This window comes from Microtus pennsylvanicus, chromosome 4, assembly GCF_037038515.1.
Source record: "Microtus pennsylvanicus isolate mMicPen1 chromosome 4, mMicPen1.hap1, whole genome shotgun sequence".
In the NCBI taxonomy this organism is placed as follows: Eukaryota; Metazoa; Chordata; class Mammalia; order Rodentia; family Cricetidae; genus Microtus; species Microtus pennsylvanicus.
In genome coordinates, this window is record NC_134582.1 from 47,850,954 (window position 1) to 47,872,982 (window position 22,029).

Below are 22,029 nucleotides of genomic sequence, written 5' to 3' on the forward strand. Positions count from 1 at the left end.
ACCTCTGATTAAGATACTTATATAATGTTTGTGTATTGATATATATTTACCTACTGCAATGTATATTTGTACATTGTTTATATTTGGAGGTCATTGTCCTCATTTGTTTCACAGTTGTTTATTGTCTTAATCTTTAAGTTAGATAGATATTGAGAATTATATAGACTAATAGTCATCTAAGTTTGTCATTTATAATTAGACTAATCAGGTTCTTTAGATATATAGAGATTATACTCAGTATAGATAGTCTTCAACTTCTTCAAAGAGCTGTAGAAAATGGCCTTTAATCTAACTCAGAGTTTTGTGGTAGTGAGACACAATTGCTCCTGGCAACACCACTCTATTCCCGAGAGAATGTTGAGCACCAAAGACACTCCACCTGGAGCCTTTCCTTTTGGCAGAACTGGCCTTGGGGCAAAGAAATGCCCATACCTCAACCACTGACAAAGATACAGAGCATGCATCAATGGATAAAACAGGGCTGTCTTATCCTGCCAAGACAGGGTAAGATAGTTTTGAAAAGTTGCTTGCCTTTGAAAATGGTGTGTCAGTTATGTTAGGCCTTAGCCAAAGTTGGTTGCTTCAACACTGCTAATGTGACTTTGGGTGATTGCCTAGGTAGCTAGTTGTCTCTGTGATTTGTTGCATGTTTTGGAAGTTGTTTTACTGAACTTCCTAATTAACCAGGTAACATTATTTCCCTTCTCAGATCTTCGATGGGGTTGAAGACTATATAGATGTAGTTACTTTTCTCTCATGACTTGGCCAATTTATTTATTATACAAGACCTAAGCTAGTTAGAATAGGATATTTGTACTTATTGTATATAATTTCATAGTAGGTTTAGAACTCTCTTATTTAAACAAAAGGGGGAGGTGTTACGGGAGGTCCTCCCACTCCTCCAGCCTATCGCCGCTGAGATACCAGCCCCTTGGGGCGTGGTCTCTCTCCCTTTAAAAAAGCGGCCACTTCCCTCTCCTCTCTCTCTTCACTTCCTGCTCCGCCGGTGACTTGACTTCCTTCCTGGTTACGCAGAGGGCTGACAGTGATCTGTAAGTTTTTTCCCCTTTAAATAAATACCACCCTATTAATCATAATTCCAAACCGGTGTGGCATTGTTTGTGACTTACGCCTTCATATCCCTACTTAGTTAATCTTTTATTGCCAATAAACAATATCACAGATCTGGTAAATAATAAGGGAAAAGAGGTTTCTCTGGGCACAGTGGCACAATCTGTAATCCCAGCTACCAGCTATCAAAAAGATCATGGGTTTAACAGCAAGATTCCCTGTTTGCTAAAAGGTGGTTTATTTGGTTTGCTTCTGGATTAAGATCAAGGGGCTCTCTCTGGCTCTGGCTTTGCTGAAAGAATCTCTCTCTCTCTCTCTCTCTCTCTCTCTCTCTCTCTCTCTCTCTCTCTCTCTCTTTCTGACACCAGTATCCAATCATGGAGGCACATCCTTGATTATCTTTATCTGATCACTTCTCAAAGGTCTCACCTCTAAATACCAAAGTTGGATGTGTGAGACAGAGTCTCACGATGCAGCGCTGGCTGGTCTGGAACTCATTATAGAGACCAGGCTGGCCTCCTACTCACAGAGCTCCTCTGCCTTCTGATGGGATGGGTGTGCACCACTATGTACAGCCTCCAGTGGGGACTGAACTCCAGCAAAGCTTTCTGTGGAGACAAATCAGTTCACACCAGAACGCTTTCCATTTTCCTCTGATCTAAGGTTGTGTGTGTGTGTGTTATGATGAAGACTGAACCAAGCTCCTCACACAAGTGCTCTGCCACTCGGGTATGTCCCCAGATGATGCTTTTGTTGTTTGTTTATGAGTATTTTGCCTGTGTGTGTTTGTGCATCACATGCACACCTAGTGCACACACACATGCACACACACAGACACATACACACACTGCTGCCAGAGTGGTGGGTGGAATAGGCAAGCCTCTCCCTGCATATTCTTGTATCCTCATAGCCTGCCTAGCCCAGGAAATGCTCAGCCAAGCTGCCTCCCAGCAAACTTCAGCGGGGGCACAGGGTCTACCCGCCTTCCCTCTTTCTCTCCTCCAGGGGAGAATTCTGAGCATCCGAGGCCTCTCCATTTGCTTTGGCTCCATTAGCCTGGGCCTGGGGGTGTGAATGGTACAGTCATTCCTTGCTAAGTGCTTGAATTAGACTAATAGGTCATCTGTGCTTTTCTCTGAAGAAAGTCCAAATTCCTGGTAAACAACTAGATACTCTCCCAGCCCACAGTCCAGGGCCAAGATCAGGTGGAGGCACGGTGGCTGGGCTGGAGCTCTTCATGGTGTCGTGGCTGGGATGGTTAATGTCATTAGACTAGTTTCTGTGAAGCCCAGTGCGACGGGCTCTGGGAGCAGAGGGCTGAAGGACAGTCTTGGGACAGTAGAATTTTGTGCTTGTTTGTTTGTTTGTTTTGTTTTGAGACAGGGTCTCACTATATAGCTCTGGCTGGCCTCAAACTTACAAAGATCCACCTGCATCTGCCTCTCAAGTGCCAGAATAAAGATATGTGCCACCATGCCTGGCTTCCATCTTATTTTTCGAGATAGGGTCTCTTACTGGACCTAGAGCTCACTGATTCACCAAGACGACCTAGGCAGCAGGTTTCAGGGGTCCTCCTGTCTCCAACCCACCCATGCATGGCTAGAGCTGCCATACCTAGCTTTTTTTTTTAAATGTGGACATTGGGGATCCAAATCCAGGTCCTTATGCGTGTGCATTGAGTGCTTCCCAAATTGATCTCTCATCCCAGCTCCCCAACTTGGTTGTTTTAAAGGTTGGAATATATTATTATAATACTTTACATAGTGTAACATGAGGGGGCTTGCTTGTTGCGGTTTCTGTCCCACCTGGTACCCTACAGCCAGCAAGTCCCAAAGAAAATCACACAGAGATCTCCATAAGTTATAAAACTGATTGGCCCATTAGCTCAGGCTACTTATTAGCTCTTGTAGCTTATATTAACCCATTATTCTTATCTATGTTGGCCACATGGCTCGGTACCTTTCAGCTGGGCAGGTTACATCTTGCTTCTCGGTGGTCTGGGCTGGAATGGGGGAAGTGCTTCCTTCTTCCCAGAATCTTCCTGTTCTCCTTGCCCTGCCTCTACTTCCTGTCTGGTTTTCCTGCCTATGTTTCCTGCCTGGCCAATCAGCATTTATTTAAAACATGATTGACAGAATACAGACAATTCTCCCTCACCAACATAGTGCCCCCTACAGGATGATTACTGGGTAAATGACAGTCACTGTTATTGTTGCTTCTGGGAGAGACCTCTGTGGGCACCATGGCTTCTGTTCTAGGACCTGGACCAGCACTAAGATGGTGTTGATGTCTCTTCCACTAATTGTTCCCAGGTTCTGTGTGGAGTGGCCTTAGGACATCCTTTCAAAAGCTGAACTCCAGGCTGAAAACCAAAAGGCTGAGTTTGCTCCTCAGATCCCAAGGGACCTTGGACAATTCGTGAAAGCAGAGGTAGCATCTTTGTCAGTAGGCTTTTGACTCCAAGTAACAGAATTGCTTGAATTACTTAGTACAAGGGTAACTAACCGTTATGTAATGCAGTTCCAGGAAGTTCAAACAGGCTTTAAGGAGGCTGACCCAGTGAGTCAGGAGCCAGGGGCATCCTCAATTATTTTCCACTTTTTGTATACTAATTTTCTCTACATGAGGAAATCTGGGTTCATGGTCAAGACTGGTGCTTTTGGATAGGTGTAGTACCAGGCGCAGGAAACAGAGAAGTTGCTGTTGGCTTGCTAGATTTCTGGTCTTGACTGTTGAAGAATAGGGCAGAGTGAATGTGTTATCCACAAATTAAGTTTATTTTCACATTGAGCTGAAGGCAATGAGAACCAACAGAAATGGTAAGAGTTTTCTATTGTTGTGTGTTTGTTTTGTTTTGAGGGCAGGTTTCTTTTTGTAGCCGTGGGTGTCCTGGAACTCGCTCTGTAGACCATTTTGGCCTTGAACTCACAGAGATCCGTCTCCCCCTTGCTTCCTGAGTGCTGGGATTAAAGGCATGTGCCACCACCTCTGTCTTTTATCTCCTGAAGGCAAGGCATAAATTTGCAATCCAGGAAGGGGCCTTCCCTGTGGCAGAGTGAGGAAGCTGCTGTTCTATTCCCCTTGAGGTTTTTGCAACAAGGTCTCATGTAGAACAGGCTGATCTCAGACTTGCTATGTAGTGGAGAATTATCTGGAACTCCAACTCTTCTGTCTCCACCTCCCAAGTGCTGGTATTATAGGTGTGTGTTACCATGCTTGGGCTCAGCTAGCTTCCTTCCTTCCTTCCTCCCTCCCTCCCTCCCTCCTTCCTCCCTCCCAACCTCCTTCCCTTTCTCCCTCCTTCCCTCCCCCCCCTTCTTTCTGATAGTGTTTTTCCATGTTACCCAGGCTGGTCTCAGCAATCATGTCTCAGATTCCCAGATAGCGTGGGGCTTCTGATGTGCAGCCCTATACCTAGAGAAAAGCTACTCCTTTTGTTTGTTTGTTTCAAGAGAGGTTTCTCTGTGTGACCCTGGCTGTCCTGAAAGTTACTCTGTAGACTGGGTTGGCCTCAAACTCAGAGATCCGCCTGCCTCTACTTCCCCAGTGCTGGGATTAAAGAAAGGGGTGTGCCACCACTGCCCAGTGACAAAAAAATGCTACTCTTAAATATTTTACAGATTTATTTTTATTTTATGTGTATGAGTGTTATGCCTGCATATATATCCATGCATCACACGCATGCCTAGTGCCCGAGGAGGTCAGAAGAGGGCATCAGATCCCTTGGAACTGGAGTTAAGGATGGTTGTGAAACACAGTGTGGGTGCTGGAACTGAACCTGGCTTTCTGCAAGAACAGCAAGTGCCCTTGACCACTGAGCCATCTCTCCAGCCCCAGAAAAGCTTTTCTTGTTATCCAAAGGAGGACTTAACACCAAGATGAATTTGCATAAATCGACTTTACTAAAGAGCAGGCAGCTTCCTTAGCTTCCTATACAAGCCTGCTAGTCACTTCTCTGCCACCCTTCGTTCCAATCCGCGTCCTTTCGTTAGAGGCGACATAGACTCTCCAAAGTCTAGCTGTCTCTCACTTCTTTTCTAAACTCCTGTACAATAGTGACAAAAAATCCGGCACCTTTTTATCCCCCCGCCCCCAATCTGTGTGTCCCTGTGACCAGCTGCCTTCCATGCCCAACACCATGCCCTCCTTTCCACAACAGGCTACTTTCAAACTATGATCTGGACTAAATCCTTTCCTCTCTTGGAAAGGAAGTCAGAGGCCAGGTGTAGTGATGCACTCCTTTAAGCTGGAAGCAGAAGCAGGAGGGTCTCCGTCGAGTTCGAGGCCAGCATGGTCTACCTAACAATTTCAGGTCAGCCCAAGCTATAGTGAGATCCTGTCTCAGTCGAGAATAAAAACAAACACACTCCCACCCCCACGTGCTTGTTAGTTTGATTTGTAAACCTCCAGACACTTTCCTTGGCTGATGAGCCCTCGGTTTTTTTCTTCCACGCTTGCAAGGACGCCCTACGGTTCTGTCCTGCATCCTCTCTGGTTCTTAGCGTGTTCTCAACAAAGCTGTTTCTCTCCGGAGGAGGGTTTTCACATCTGGATCTAAGAGATTAATTCCAATAAAATTCTGCCTTCCAAAAAAAAAAAACAACCAAATAAACAAAACAAAAACCTTTTGCCTTTAGATACTGAAGCGGTCAAGGCCTTATCTGAATGCGTGGGTGGAATGGGAGTGGAAGAACAGAAACAAGGATAATGGCTACCATTTATTGGGAGTTTAATGTGTATAAGGCACCATGCTAATGGCCTAATGAGCATTATCTCATTTAATTTTCATAATCATCCTATTTTATTTTCTCAATTTTACATGGAGGTTCAGTGCAGCCAAACAACTCACCCAAGGCTCCTGAGCTGACGAGTGACTGATCTGGCAATCAAAGCTCAGCCCGCCTGACTCCGCGCACATCTGAATGTCCAGCACTGGGCCGAGACCCCATAGCCTAAATTACAAGAAGCGATAGTATCTGGACTTGGCCTCAAACACAGAGAGCTCTTTCCAGGCTGCAGGGACGGCTTCCTGGAACGGCCAGGCTTGAACAATGAACAAGATTTGTTTTGCAGAGATGAGGAAAGGGCGGCCCAGAGATCAGAGGGACAAATGCAGAGGCTAGAAAGGTTAAAGTGTTGGGAAGGCGACCAACGGTTGGCTGTGACTGAGGTTCTGAGAGCAAGCCCTCCTGTCACTTCCCTCCCCGAGGAAGGACACACTGCATGGGCAGGGCTGCTAGGACACAATCTAGGCCTTGTGGAAGGGGCAGGGGTCTTGGAGAGCGGGTATGTAGCTGGCATGCTTGGTATTCCTGGCCATGCAGAGATCCGTGACCCTTCACCCTTTCAGTGACATCCCAGAGCAAAGGTCATTAGCACGAGGGTGTGTGTGTGTGTGTGTGTGTGTGTGTGTGTGAAAGGATGAAATGAGCCTGTGTCTGGGCTAGAACCCATCCCCCACAGAAGGATGCCTATAAACAGACCAGACCGTCTGGAGTCTCTGTTGAACTGAACAGAAGAAGGGAGAGGGTTTTTTTTTCCCCAAGACCCTGGGCTGCTCATACTTGTGTTGGCTTTGAATCTTCTGCTAAATACCTGTGGTGGACTGGGTAAGGCAGGCAGCAGGGTGACCCAGAGATAAAGCAGACAGACAGACAGACAGTAGGGAGAGGCATTATTCTTTGTGAGCGCAGTGTCCAAAACCGCACTAGCTTTACCTGTGTGGCCTTTTAAAGTCGAGTGCCTCATGGTTTGTTTCTTTGTAGTATCTATCTTGTATCTGTCAATTCTGAAAGAAAATTTTAATATAAACTGCATACTCTTTGAAAAATAGTGGCAGCAAGACTTAAATTCTGTGGCTGAAGAGATGGCTCAGGGGTTAAGAGCACTTGCTGTTCTTGCGTAGGACCCGGGTTCTGTTCCTAGAAACCACATGTTGGCTCACAACCACCTGTAACTCCAGTGCCCTCTTCTGGCCTCCATGAGCACCAGGTATATACACAGTGTATAGATGATATAGACATAGATATTCATGCAGGCAAAACACACATACTCATAAAATAAATAATTACTTAGGGCAGGTGCTATTATCTCATTTTATTTTTTTTTCAAGACAGGGTTTGTAGACCAGGGAGCCTTCAAACTCAGAGATCCCCCTGCCTCTGTCTCCCAAGTGCTGGTATGAAAGGTGTGTGCCACCATGCCCAGCCTATTACTCCTTTGAGGCAGGATCTCTTGCTGTCTGGAGCTGGACAGGCGGGCAGCAAATCCCCTCGATAATCTGCCTCCACATGCTATGCTATAGAGGCAAACAACTGTGCTGGGCCTTAACCAATGATTATATCACACTTATTTACTTGCATGTCTATGAATGTTTGTGCATGTGTAGAGGAGGCCAGGGGAGGCCTGCAGGAGGTGGTACCTTCATTACAACTTGTGGATCCTGGGGATAGGGCTCAGTCATCCGCCTTGGTGTTAAGCGCCGGGCCATTTCAATTGCCTTCCACTGGTTTTACTCCTATTTTGTTAACAACAGTAAAGGGATCCAAACCCAGGTCCTCAGGCACGTGCTCTCCCCTGCAGAGCCATTCCAGCCTCCTATTATCCTGTTTTACAGGAAGGAGAAACAGGTGTCTGGACTTTGACTCGTACAGAGCCACAACACTAACCAATGGTAAGTGGACTGCGAGTGTGTTCTTTGCTTACTGGGAAGAGGCATGAGGAGGGGCAGGAATTCAGCGCGGCCCAATCCCTGAGGCATTGTGAAGGAGGAAACTTGAAGGGCATCGCGGACTGAAGCAAGGGCCCAGGGTTCCTTCTGAAGGGAGGCCTTAGAGACAAGTATATCAGATAGGCTGTGAAGGGGGTAACTTCGCCCCTCTCCCACAAGGAGGGTGAGCCTGGCACTTAGGAGATTTGTCTGTTTCCCAACTTTGCCCCAGGCTGACTCTGTCTGTGTGCCCTCTTAACACAAAAGACCCCTTGTAGTCCCTGAAAGAGACCATCTGACTCAAGCTGGCTCCCCACTGTGGGGAGGGGGGGAGATCTGTGGTAAAGGGACCTGGAAATGAATTCCCAAATCAAGTACTCAGTTCCCCAGAAATGGCTTGCTGACCTTCAGTGGCTTAAAGACCACAGAGTGCAGTGAAAAGGGCACAAGGGAAGCAGATCCGGCTTGATCTGGATTTGAGACTCAGCAACACTAATCAGCTGAGGGGATTCTGGCAAACGGCCTCATCCTATTGCTCTTCAGTCTCCATCTGAAGACCGGTGGGCCCTTCGATTATATTACAATAAATACAGACTTTAAAGTAGCACATTAAAGTTACTGTTGCCAAATATTTTTATACATAACTTTGTAAAGGTGTGTTCCACTTGTTTATGTTGTAGAATCTTTGTTTAACTGTGTAAAGCTGTGTTGCATTTGTTTAATTATGTAAAGATATGTTGCTGTTTAACCTTGCCTGCCTAAGGCACCTGATTGGTCTAATAAAAAGCTGGACAGCCAATAACAACATAGGAGGTATAGGTCGGAAAGTAAGTAGGAGAGAGAATTTAGGCTTGGGGGACGAAAGAAAAAGAGATACCAGGGGCCAGATAGAGAGTAAGCAGGAAAGCAGGATGTACTAAATGAAAGGTAAAAAGTCCTGGGGCAAAACGTAGATGAATAGAAACAAGTTAAATTAAGTTATAAGAGCTAATGGGACAAGCCTAAGACAAGGTTGAATATTCATAATTAAAAAAAAAAGAGGACTCTTCCAGGCAGTTTAAATCCCAGCACTTGGGAGGCAGAGACAGTCAGATCTCCGTGAATTTGAGGCCAGCCTGGGTCTACAAATCTTGTTCCAGAACAACTAGGGCTACACAGAGAAATCCTGTCTCAGAAAACAAACAAACAAACGATGGGCCCCTTTGTGTGGTAGATGAAGCAAAGAGAAAAGAGGAAGAGGAGGGCCTGGAGAGATGGCTCAGTGGTTAAGAGCACTGGATGCTCTTCCAGACTTCCAGAGGTCCTGAGTTCAATCCCCAGCAGTCATATGGGGACACACAACCATCTATAATGAGGTCTGATGCCTTCTTCTGGCCTGCAGGCAGACTTACAGGCAGAACACTGTATATATAATAAATAAATCTTTAAAAGAAAAAAAAAACAAAGAGGAAGAGGATCTACTGGCCGCTAGATATAGCGATTCTAATATTTACTTCAGGGTTGAATGTTAAAGACTTGTCAAATCCAGGTCCCCCCCCCCAGGTCCCTCCCCGGAAAGATTCCTAGACAGTGGAGGGGAAAGAGGGCAGCAGATGAACACGGATGAACACGGAGGGCTTCTGGTCTTGCTGCCTCTTCACTGTGCTAGAGCAACCCCACAAACCTCTCTAAACCCGTTTCTTCACCTTCACATGCCTCTTCAATTTAAGGGATACTCTGGAAGGCCATCCCATATTTATTTATTTATTTTTATTTTTGTTTTTGAGACAGGGTTTCTCTGTGTAACAGCCCTAGCTGTCCTGGAACTAGCTCTTGTAGACCAGGTCAGCCTCAAACTCACAGAGCTCCATTTGCCTCTGCCTCCCGAGTGCTGGGATTAAAGGCGTGCACCACCACCGCCCGGCTAAAACAGATTCTTGTAGATATATTTCAAATCATGTGAGTGAGGGCTGGAGAGATGGCTCAGCGGTTAAGAGCACTGGCTGCTCTTCCAGAGGTCATGAGTTCAATTCCCAGCAACCACATGGTGGCTCATAACCATCTGTAATGAGATCTGGCGCCCTCTTCCGGCATGTGGGCATACATGAAGGCAGAATGTTGTATATATAATAAATAAATAAATCTTAAAAAAAAAAGACAAATCATGTGAGTGAGTGTTCTTCCTGTGTGTGTATGTGTGTGTGTGTGTGTGTGTGTGTGTGTGTGTGTGTGTGTGTGTGTGTGTGTGTACTGAATGCATGCCTGGGTCCTGAGGCCATCTGGAACTGGAGCTACAGATGATTGTGAACCACTATTGGGTGTTGGGAACCCAGCACAGGTCCTCAAGAGCAGCTAGAGCTCTGAACTGTTGAGCCCTAAAGTTTACATTTTAGGGCTGAAATTACAGTGGGAAATTGAATCAGGGGATCAGAAATTCAAGACAGGCTTAGGCTCCTTGAGAATCTCTCAAAAAAATAACAACAACAACAACACACAAACACACACACACACTGAGGGGTTGTGGGGGTAGACAGAGAGACAGGGAGACAGAGAAATAGCAATCATAAAGTATACAAAATTTGGGACCCCTGTATTTGTGTTTTGCAAGAGAAGACAATTTCTCTGCCACCCAAGGAATTCCAGATCACGACCACTTTCTGGATGCATTGGCACAGGTCTGCAATCCCAGCACTCCAGAGGGTAAGGCAGGAGGATCGAAAGTTGGAGGCCAGCTACACAGGGAAACCTTGACTCAAAAATCAAAACCAGGGCCAACCTGAAGGCACACTGGGTAAAGGCACTTGCTGCCAAGCCCGATGACCTCATTCTGGAAAACCCACGTGGTGGAAGGAGAGACCCAACTCTGGCAAGTTGTCTTCTGACTTGTACGCTTGCTGTGGCACACCCACAACCCCTCTCTCAGCACACAATAAATAAATTGTAATTAAATAATTAAAGACAAAGAAAACAAAAACTTGACCACTTCAGAGAAATGAACATCCAGGAAAGATAAAGCAAAGGGGAAAAAAAAATCAGAATTGGAGTTTCAGGATTCACGTTACTGAGGCTCAAATTATCTGTGGCCGTCCTGCCGAGCAGCAGATATAAAAACCCTTAGCATAGTGTCCGGAGTTACCTAGGGGTACAGCACAAACCTGGGAGTCCAGCCGGTTGGGGAATGGGGCTGGGAGCCCCGCCTTCACAGTGCTTGCAAGTCTGTGGTTCCTGAGTTTTCCCTCCTCCTACCAGCCCCAATTTCCACTATGTGTCTCTAGAGTCATTATAATGAATCATAAGCTAAAGTATGTTAAGTGCTCTGCCCAGTGTAGGAACACAGTAAACAACAACACGGATAACCGCGCTTGAGCTGATGCAAAGGTGGCCAAATCTTGGAACAATATCCCGCCTCCATCCATCCCGGGCTGGGACCCTGGTCCGGTGAGCGCAGCAGCTGCTCTAGGTCCTCAGCCAACCGCACTGCTTGCGGGCGCGGCGCGCGCGGGAGGTTGGTGCCCGGGCGGGGGGAAAGTGAGCTGCGGGCTGCGAGCAGGAGGCCGCTAATGCAGTCGTCAGTTAATTAGAGGAGAAGGTTATGTCATTAACGGCGGGATCGATGTAAAGGGAATTAGGAGGCTCTGGCAGCGCCACCGCTGTACACTCGGCCCGGGCCAATTCCATGAAAATTCGATACGCATTAGCGCGCAGGATCAGCAGCGGCCCAGGGCAGGGAACGCGGGCCTGGGACCTGAGACACGGACCTGACCCGGTGTCCTGGTGTGACGCCGGGTCTTTCCGAGTGCTTGTGAGGCGTGGTCCCTGCCGGGCCGCACCTTCACTGGTCATCATTAAACCTTCCAGCAGATCTTCCCCAGGTCACAGAGAAGATGCTCTGACCTCCCTAGACTAGCCCAGGCCCCCCTCAACCTCCCTTACCGCACTCGGTTCTTTGTGGCATTTATCAGTGCCACAATATGGTCACCTGTGTAACTTCTATGGCTTTCTGCCCACCAGACTGTCAGTCCCAGGCCTGAGGATTGTGTCTGTCTTGTTTATCTGCACAGTGCCCGGAATGCAGCAGGTGCTCAGTAAATATTTACAGAAAGTGAATTTTCTTAGCAATCTAAAGAACTGAAAGGAGAATTAAGGCTGAAAGAAAGGAATTGACTTTATCAAGATTACCCTGCTCTCCCAGATTCCCAAACTCTTTGCTGGAACACATCTATTAACGTATCTGAATCTTGATTTTCCCAGCTAGGAAAAAAAAAAAGAGCTACAGCCGCCTTCTGCTAGGTGCCTGGGATTGTGCTAACATTTTCTGTATGTTTGCCCCTGAATTAAAGTCATTTAATGAGGCAGGAAATTGACACTAGTTTGCCCTCACATTCGCTCCTCTTCGGTTACCATGTTACAGAGGCCCGCCCTCTCCTCTAAACCTGTCCACTCCTGATCAGGCTGCGTTTCCCAGGCTCCCTTTCCAGTTGGCTCTGACTGAGGTTGGCCAACGGGAGCGAACGGTACCAGATGGAAAGGTTCTGGGTTGGATCCGAACTGTCCCTCACAGGTCCACATTTTCCTTCCTTCTTTCTTTCCTCCCTCCCTCCCTCCCTCCTTCCCTCTCTGCCTGCCTTACTTCCTCTTTTCTTTCTTATTTGTTAATTTATTTTAATTAGATAGTCTGCATATATTATGTGTGCTGTGTGCATGGCTGTTGGCTGTCCTGGAACTGAAGCTGTAGATGATTAGGAACCACCAAGTAGGTGCTGGGAATGGAAGCAGGTCCTCTTACAGGGCAGCAAGTGCTCTTAACCACTGAGACATCTCCAGCTCTCAGGCTCATGCTTTGAATGTTAGTTCCCCAGCTCTCCTATAGTGGGAGGCCCAGACGGTCACAGTAGGCCTCTAGAAGTGAGCCCTCCAGTCCTGTCTGACTTTATTTTCTGATCCTTCTGTCTACTTCCTGGGCCTCAATGATGTGAACAGCTTTGCCCCCATGCTCCTACTGCTGCTAACTAAGATGCTCTGCATGCCTCCCCTCCATGACAGACACCCTCTGCCACGCCTTCCTCCCTTTAGGTTGTTTCTGTCTGCTACTGTAGTCACCGTGACATGAAATGAAATGACATCGAGGACAAAGGGGACAGAAGGCAAAATACCCCTACCCTTGCTATTTTCTGACCCTGCTTATAACGTCTAGTTTGCTTTCCTTTCCCCGTCACATCAGTGATGGCTTCTCTGTCACCTAAGCTGCCACAGTGTCAATTCCTTTGCATTAGATACTCTGCTTGCAATATTCAGGGTGAAGTCATTTTCATGATTACTATAAGAGCCATAATTTGAATCTAGATCTTTCTAATCTTTTCTAACCTCGCTTACTTAAAATTTCTCATAAAAGGTGACAACGGGACAGAATGAAAGAATAACAACCGCCTGACCATTCCTACCCGTGAGAGTTCGTCCTGATAATCTCCAAGAGACCAGCTATTGCTGAGACAAGGTCCTGCTGTATAGCCGTGGCTGGCCTGGAGCTCACTGTGTAGACCTGGCTGCCAGAGAGCCATCTGTTTCTGCCTCCTGAGCACCTTAATCACAGATGTGAGCCCCATGCCCAGCATAAGAGAGAGACTAGTTTTGAAGATAATGACACCTCTGTGGTACCTCTTCATGAATGTTTACTGTGTTTTAAAAACTCTACTTTTGACAGGCAGTGGTGGCACATGCCATTGATCCCAGCACTTGGGAGGCAGAAGCAGCCAGATCTCTGAGTTTGAGGTCAGCCTGGTCTACAGAGCAAGTTCTAGGATAGCTAGGGCTACAGACAGAAACCCTGCCTTGAAAAGCCAAAAAGAAAAAAAGAAACCCTGACTCTACAGACCAAAATCAACCAAAACAAAACAACCCCCCCCAAAACCCCAAAAAACAAAACCCTGTACTTTTGATACCTAAACATTGTTTCCATATATAAACAAACACAGGTGGTAATGGCATCTGCCCGGCCTGGTTGTGCTGGCTTTTGTTTAGTGTTTGTTTTGTTTGTTGAGGGCAGTAGCACCCCAGGAAGCTATCCTGGTTTACAAAAGAAAAGTGTCTGAGCCTGGTGATGGTGGCCCACACCTTTAATCCCAACAATCGAGAGACAGAGACAGGCAGATCTCTGTGAGTTCAAGACCAGCTTGGTCCATAGAGCAAGTTCCAGGACAGGCTCCAAAGCAAGCAAGCGAGCGAGGGGGGGGGGGGGGAGAGAGAGAGAGAGAGAGAGAGAGAGAGAGAGAGAGAGAGAGAGAGAGAGAGAGAGAGAGAGAGAGAGAGAGAGAGAGAGATAAGAAAAAGAAAGGTATCTGAGCCTGAAAACCTGAAAGCAGCTTCCCTCGCGGGTCCCACCTGTCCCTGCCCCATGCCCTTCGATGATGGACTGTGATAGGGAGGTGTAAGCCAAACAAACCCTCTCATTCCCTCAAGTTGGTTTCGTTCAGTGTTCTATCACAGCAATGGAGGGCAAACTAGAACACTGGCAGAGCTGTGACAATGAGATGAACTAGTATATGCCAAGGACCTACACCGGCTGCTTGTTCAGTGGTCGTCCTTTTTTTATATATAATTTATTTTTATCTTGTGTGCATTGCGTTTGGTCTGCATACATGTCTGTGAGGATGCCTGATCCCCTGGAGCTGGAGTTACAGACAATTGTGAGCCACCATGTGGGTGCTGGGAATTGAACTCAGGACTTCTGGAAGAGCAGCCAGTACTCTTAACCGCTGAGCCATCTCTCCAGCCCCCAATGGTTGTCCTGAGGAGTTTTTTGTGTATTTGGTCTTCTCAGCTAGGTCTGCCCACCCTGCCCTGGGAGGGCAGCAGAGGTGTCTTTCATTCTCGCGTGTTCTACTTAGCACATGGTAGACTCAGGGACTTGGAAGTGACAATCAGATGGCGGGCCTGGCAGGTACAACACACAGAAGATGTGTGTGATGAACATTAGGTCTGACTGAACGCTCCCAAATCAATTGGCCCACCCCCTGGGACTTGGCTGGCAATGAACGGGAGTGTGAGGTTCTTTTGACACATGTTCTCAGGGCCTGATTTGAGCTAAGATGTCTGTTCAATGGTCCCCAGGGCAATTTTCTCCTGATTGAATTGCAACTTTTGATTTTAATGGAAAAGAAGCCAAGTGTAAAAGGCAGTTTTTCCCAGGAGCAGACATTCTTGTTCTGCTTTTCTTTCTGAATTTGAGGGGTGCCAACGCCTGTCATCTGCAAAGGGGCTCCAGGGATGGTAGTTTTCTGGGGACAGGTACACAGGTTGAAGTGGAAATTGGGGAGAGAAGTTTTTTTATTTCTTCTCTTTTTTGTTTTTTTATCTATCTATCTATCTATTTATTTATTTATTTTGAGACTGAGCCTTACTATGTAGCCTTAGTTGGCCTGGAACTTTCTATGCAGACCATGCTGGCTTTGAAACTTATGGAGATCCACCTGCCTCTGACTCTCAAGTGCTGGAACTGTAGGTGTGTGCCATCCTGCCCAATTCCTTTTTTAAAAATTTATTTGTATTAAACACAGGGTTTCACTATGTAGTCCTGGCTTGCCTGGAACCCACAAAGATCTAGCTGCCTCTGTGTCCCCAGTATTGAGGTTAAAGATTTGTGCCACATGCCCAGTCCAGCCAGGGCTACACAGAGAAACCCTGTGTAGAAAAATTTTTTTACTTTTAAAAATCACCCAAGCGATTTGTCCCTGTATAGGTGTGCTATGTCTGTTTCCGCTGGGCTGGACATGAATATAGTGGTCTTGAACCAGGGCAGCAGGGATCGTCCACGGAAGATAGGCACTAGATCAAGCCTGTTAACATTCCCTTGGAGGCCTGGAGCCAGCACTTGGGAGGCAGCCATAGAAGATCAGAAATTCAAGACTGTCCCTATATAGCAAGTTCAAGGCCAGCTTGAGCTACCTGAGACCCTGTCTGGAAAACAAACAAACATTCCCTTGTGGATAGACGGGAAGAAGCTCCTTCGGGAGACCTCTCAAGCTGCACCCCTTCCTAGTTATGAGAGGTAAACAACGGGCTAGGTTGATTCTCTTTGGTGGCGTGGCTGTCCATCCATTTCCAGGGGAAACTCCGTGATGCAGCTTTTCGTGGGCCGTCTGTGGGGAAGGTGGTATTCAGTGGTGTGGCTGCCCAGCAGACCTTTCTGCCTTCCTTGCTGTTTATCCTCCTGGGAGTCATTCCTGCTCTTGTAAGTAATTCCACCATGCTGGGATTTGATAGGCTTCTCTCTCTCTCTCTCTCTCTCTCTCTCTCTCTCTCTCTCTCTCTCTCTCTCTTTTTCTTTCTTTGTTTTGTTTTTCGAGACCAGGTTTCTCTGTAGCTTTAGAACCTTTCCTGGAACTCGCTCTGTAGACCAGGCTGGCCCCGAACTCACCGAGATCCACCTGCCTCTGCCTCCTGAGTGCTGGGATTAAAGGCGAGCAGTGGTAGCGCACAAGGCTTGTTTATTTAGTCTGTGGGTACTCTCCCAACTCAGAGAGAATAGATGTGTCCTTATGTCTCCCAGGAAAAGTCATTCAACAATGAGGTAAGAGTAATCTTTTAGGGGCTGGAGAGGTGGCTTAGTGGTTATGAACACTGGCTTCTCTTCCAGAGGATCCGGGTTCAGTTCCCAGCATCCACAAGACAGCACTTGTAACAGTGTAACTTCAGTTTCAGGGGAGCTAACGATTTAGGAAAAAAGAAAAAGAAAGGTCCTTTAATAACTCACCACCAGAGCCAGTGTCACACACCTTTAATCCCAGACGCAGAGGCAAGTAGATGTCTGTGAGTTTGAGGCAAACCCGGGCTACACAATGAGTTCTAAGCAGGCCTGGGCTTCAGAGTGAGACCCTGCCTCAACAGTGAACAGTGGTGACACAGATGCCCCATTAGGGTGGAACGCTCAAGAGTCTGCCTTTTCTCATGCTTTGACCAGTTGGTCTCTGCATTAACTGCTGCCCACTGAGGAAAGATGTTTATCTTGCCAGCATTAAGTGCGGCACTAGTCAATGGGTATACACACTAATATTTAACATGGAGTCTGACAAATTGACCATCTAGTAAAATAGCAGTAGTAAACACGTCCTCCCCCCACAACCTATGACATCCCACGTCATGGCCTTTTGAAAGGTTTACATTTCCTTCCTGTGGGGCAGATCTCAGATCCAGTCAGAGAGTGGTTAGTTACCCCCATAACCTTCATGCCACTATTACAGCAGTGGGCATATCTTACCTGGTAGTTCAGTAGTCAGAGTTCACCACTAAATAACAATGACCTTTCACCCTTAGTGACCTGCTTAGCATCTTCCAACACTATGAAAGCAAGCCGGCCTGGAGGAAGGTGTCAGGTCAGTTCCAGCGTGATGTCACTATGCCCTGCAACTGAAATACGTTGTGTCTTCAGCAAGCAGTTCTGGGTAACCAAGAATAATGGCAACAGCCTGAGAACTTAATGTTTACTTTTTATAGATGAAACTGATATTCAGGGAAATAGTTTATCTCTCAGGGCACAGTGGACAGTAATGGAGCTGGCCTTCGGCTTCTCTGAAGGAGCCGAAAGTCTGTACTCTTTGTTAACATGCTCTTTGCCTCCTGTTGGGTGTGAGCCTCACCCAGAGTTGGTGAAATACTAGCTACCTCCCCTTGTCTGACTTGGTCTCTTGTGATAGACGTAAAAGCTTTTTGTTCATTCTGCCTGCATTTTCCAGCTCAAGATGAAAGAAGAGTGACTGGCTCAGTAAGTGTTAGTTGTTATTAATATTGTATTGTCCAGGTTCTTTCTGGCAGCCAGGGAGGTGATTCCCCAGGCCATTGCTAGCAGTGAGTACTTAGAAGTGTTCTTGAATGAAGGAGACCAATGGGTTGGGAGTTTGGAGAGTAAAGTTGATCTAGGAAAAAGCTGAAAGGGGAGAGTGTAGGGAGCAGTGGGGCAGAGGAAGCAGTTGGCAGGATGCCAGACTGCACTTTGCCTTTGGTGCGGCCGTCCCTGAGGGTTGGGAGGTGTGGGGGGTGTTAGCCCCTCTACTCCTGATTGGTCAGATCTCCTCGCTTTAGGCCTCATTTCTTCCCTTTCAGGGCAGATTGAAGCTTGTGGTTACATAGAGCCCCCTGGAATTCTTCCAGGAAGAGGGTGAAGCGTGCCTTGAAAACCAAGACTCGAGTCCTATGTGGGTCAGAGCTGTGCACTGCCAGGCACACTACACTCACGCTGCTGGAGAGCTTCCAAATCAGCCAGATGTCGGTGCACATCTCAGCATCCCCGCTCTTGCAACTGTGACTTTGCGCAGGTAACGCATGCGTCCCGTCCTGTTCAATAAGGTTGATAAGTAGCACCCACTGTCCAGGTGCTTTTGTGAAGGCTTCGTGGGCGAATGCATTTAAAGGCTTAGCATGGTGCCTAATCAATAGCCTTATTACTGTTCTTGTTATTATTAAGTGTTGTTAGAATTTGATGTCCCATTGGCATGAGCTCATGAATTCTCCAACCTCTTCCTCTCGCTCCTGTCTGTCCAGTCCTGGAGAATATGAGTCAAGTGCACTCAATGGCTCTACATGCCTTGACTTCCAGTGAGTCAGCCCTTCTGGTACCTCTGGGCAGCCCCAGGACGATAGCAACTGTCCCTCCAGGATTCTAGGATGACCTGTTTGTCCCACATCACGGGAAAGACTGATACAAGCTTTATCTGAGTCACATTCCATTACGGGATTAAATCAGACTTGTTCTAGTTGCTGCCGTAGGCTGGGTTCCCAGCAGCGGTTATTGCCTTTGGCCCAATCTGAGGTCATCACACTTCTTTGTACCCAAGGGACTCACCCCGCCTCAGGCAGAGGAGGAGGAGAGGTCCTGGCAGTCAAGGGGAATTCAGTTAGCAAGCACCACCTAAGTGTGGCTAACTACAGACAGGCACAGGAGGGCACACTAGGAGAAAGGAAGGCTCCAGACATCTGCCTAGCCAGCTCTCTCAAATGACATTTGTATGAGGGCAATGAACAAGGGGCATCAGCAGAGAGGTAAAGGGGCAGAGGAATAAATGTGCCCGAAGCAGAATAGTGGTTAAATTTCTCCGAGCTTCAACTTTTTAGGACATTACTGATTACTAAAAAGAGTTAATCCAAATGGAAACACACTGATTTAAAGGATGCTTGTTTGTTCTGTTTTCTCAAGACAGGATCCTAGGTAGTCCAGACTGGCTTCAAGCTTGCTACAATGACCTTAAATTTTGGATTCTCCCACCTCCCTAGTGGGACTTCCACGTGTGCTTACGCAGTGCTGGGTACTGGATCATCCAGGCATTCTATCGGCAGAGCTCCACTCCCTGCCTGAGGTTGTGGAAATAAGTGTGGGTGGTGGGTGGTGGGTGGTTGGGTTTAGCTCTTGGCTTGGTTGCCTCCTGACTTTTTTTTAAATTAAAAAACAAAAACAAAAATCAGAGTGTAATTATGTAGCCCAGATTGGAACCCACCATCCTTCTGCCTCTATTTCCTGAGTGCTGAGGTTACAGACGTGCAAAGCCGAGCTAGACTTGCTCGCTGCCTTTGTGCCATTCTTCTTCATTTTTCCAAGCCTCGGCTTCCTAGGTATTAAAAGGCGAGAACATCTCCCTCCACGGGTTGTTGGAAGGGTTAGAAAAAAACTAGACATACGATATAGTTGGCACTTGCATGTGCATATGGACCCCAAATGATGCCCAATGAAGCAACTCATGTTTTCTTTTCCTTAAGGTGGTATAGAGAGGAGTGTTTCTCCACCACTGACTCACCCACCATACAGCCACCCCCAGTGCGATAGTAACACCACAGAGATGTGTTTATATCACAGGCTTTGCTGGGTCAGCAAGATGGCTCAGTGGGTAAAGTAAGGACCTAGGACCCAGACAGAACCCCGGGAATGCAGTCAGACAGGGATAGGGGCCTCAGAGAAGGATCGACAGTAAAAATGGCAGTCTCCCTCCCAGCTTCTTTTTTGCCATCTTTGCCAGGTTCAAAGGATACTCCAATTCCCCAAACCCCAGAAGGCAGTCCAATGGGCTCAACCTGGGATTTCTGGAGATCAGATCAAAGCCAGCCTTCCTCAGGAATTAGTGAAAATGGTTCTCATGCACTGATGGAGTCATTTCCCTTACCACTGGCAGAGGGACATCCTGGCAGAGGGACATTAGTCTGCCTGTGGTGCCTATTAGCGATGCTCTTCTGGACCCCAGGCTCCCTCAGTATCACAAGTACCTGTTAAACAGTTCAAAGTTCATACTGTCCTCCTAGCCCTTCTCACCTCCTTCCCTACCCTAAAACTCCCTCCAGCTCAGCTCATGGGTTTCCCTCCCCTGGCTTCTCTCCTCTCCTCTCCTCTCCTCTCCTCTCCTCTCCTCTCCTCTCCTCTCCTCCCTCCCCTCCCCTCCCCTCCCCTCCCCTCCCCTCCCCTCCCCTCCCCTCCCCTCCCCCCCCCCCCCTCTCTCTCTCTCTCTCTCTGTAGTGGGAGCTGTGGGGCTGCATTCTGCCACCCAGCTCCCGCCACCGGCTAACTTATGCCCGAAATAATTACACGGAAACTGTATTCTTTTAAACAATGCTTGGCCCATTTCTATCTAGCCTCTTCTTGGCTAACTCTCGCACCTGGACTAGCCCATTTCTAGTGTAGCCCACGAGGTGGCTTACCAAGGAGATTCTAGCCTACGTCCATCCTGGGTTGGAGCTTCATCGCGTGTGTCTGCCCAGGAGTGGGGCATGGTGTCTCTGCTGAGGCGTCTGCTCCCGAGAGAACTGTCGAGTCTGAGCTCCCTTCCTCTTCCTCCCAGCATTCTGTTCTGTTTTCTCCACCCACCTGTGTTCTAACCTATGAGGGTCAGCCAAGCAGTTTCTTTATTTTTTTTTAACCAATGACCTTCCTCCATCATCTCTCTCTCTCTCTCTCTCTCTCTCTCTCTCTCTCTCTCTCTCTCTCTCTCTCTCTCTCTCTCCTCTGCTCCTGCATCTCTCACTGTATCTTCTTTATTCTTTTCTCCCTGCTGTTTATCCCTCTCTTGCAGATAACCCTGGTCAGATCCAGTCTGCCGACCATGCTTCTTTCTCTCTGAGCTCTAGACCCTTCCAGACCCTTCCAGATGCCTCCATCTGTTTTCCCTCTCATATCAACAATAAAAACCTTCCCTTTATATATCACAGAACAGTCACATCATCAGATATACAGTCTTGATTTGAATTAAAGACCTGGTGGTGTTTTCTCCTGCCAGTGGGTCCCATCCATAGATCCAGGCTAGTCAGGTGTAGTCAAGGCTTGTCCTGAACATGTTTACATAAAGATACGGGTCTATCAGTTTCCCTTTCTTTGTTTAAACTGATGAACCCAAAATGGGGGAAGAGGACCCATCCCAGGCCACCAAAACTACTTAAAACCCCCAGCACTCCAGTCTCCTCTCAGCTCTGTGGGGAGTTTTTTACTCTATGCTTTATCCCGTGTGTGTGTGTGTGTGTGTGTGTGTGTGTGTGTGTGTGTGTGTACTTCTTTTGCTTCCAATAAAGGTTGTTATAAAGCTGTCTACCTTGTCTGAGATTTTTTCCTGACTTTTAATATTTTAATTAACTAAGAAAACAAACTCAATTAAGACCTCTAGATGTAACAAAGGCATTTGCCTCCAAGCTTGATGGCCTGAGTTCGTTCTCTGCAGTCCACAAGGTAGAGAAAGAGAACTAACTCCTGCAAATTGTCCTCTGACCTTCACACAGGAGCTGCCTAGAAAGTGTGTGTGTTGCCGGGTGGTAGTGGTGCATGCCTTTGATCCCAGGACTTGGCAGGCAGAGACAGGTGGATCTCTGTGATTTCAGCCTGGTCTACAGAGTGAGTTCCAGGACAGGCTCCGAGTCTGGGGGATGGGGGAGGGGTGGAAAGAGAGAGAGAGAGAGAGAGAGAGAGAGAGAGAGAGAGAGAGAGAGAGAGAGAGAGAGAGATTGTGTAAGAATGGAATAAAAGGTTTTTTGCATCTGGAAAGATAGCTCAGCAGTTAAAGGCACGGCACTTGCTGCTCTTGCAGAGGACCTGGGTTTGGTTCTTATCACCTACATGATGGTTAGCAACTGCCTTAACTCCAGTTCCAGAGCCTACAGCTTCCTCTTCTGGCAGCTGCGGGTACTGCACATATGTGGTGCACAATATATACTTGTATGCAAAACACCCATATAGATAAAATGAAAGTTTAAAAGAAAAAAAGTTAGAAACCTTCTTTGCTAAAGGTTACTTGCTCTTCATTTAGGGCCAC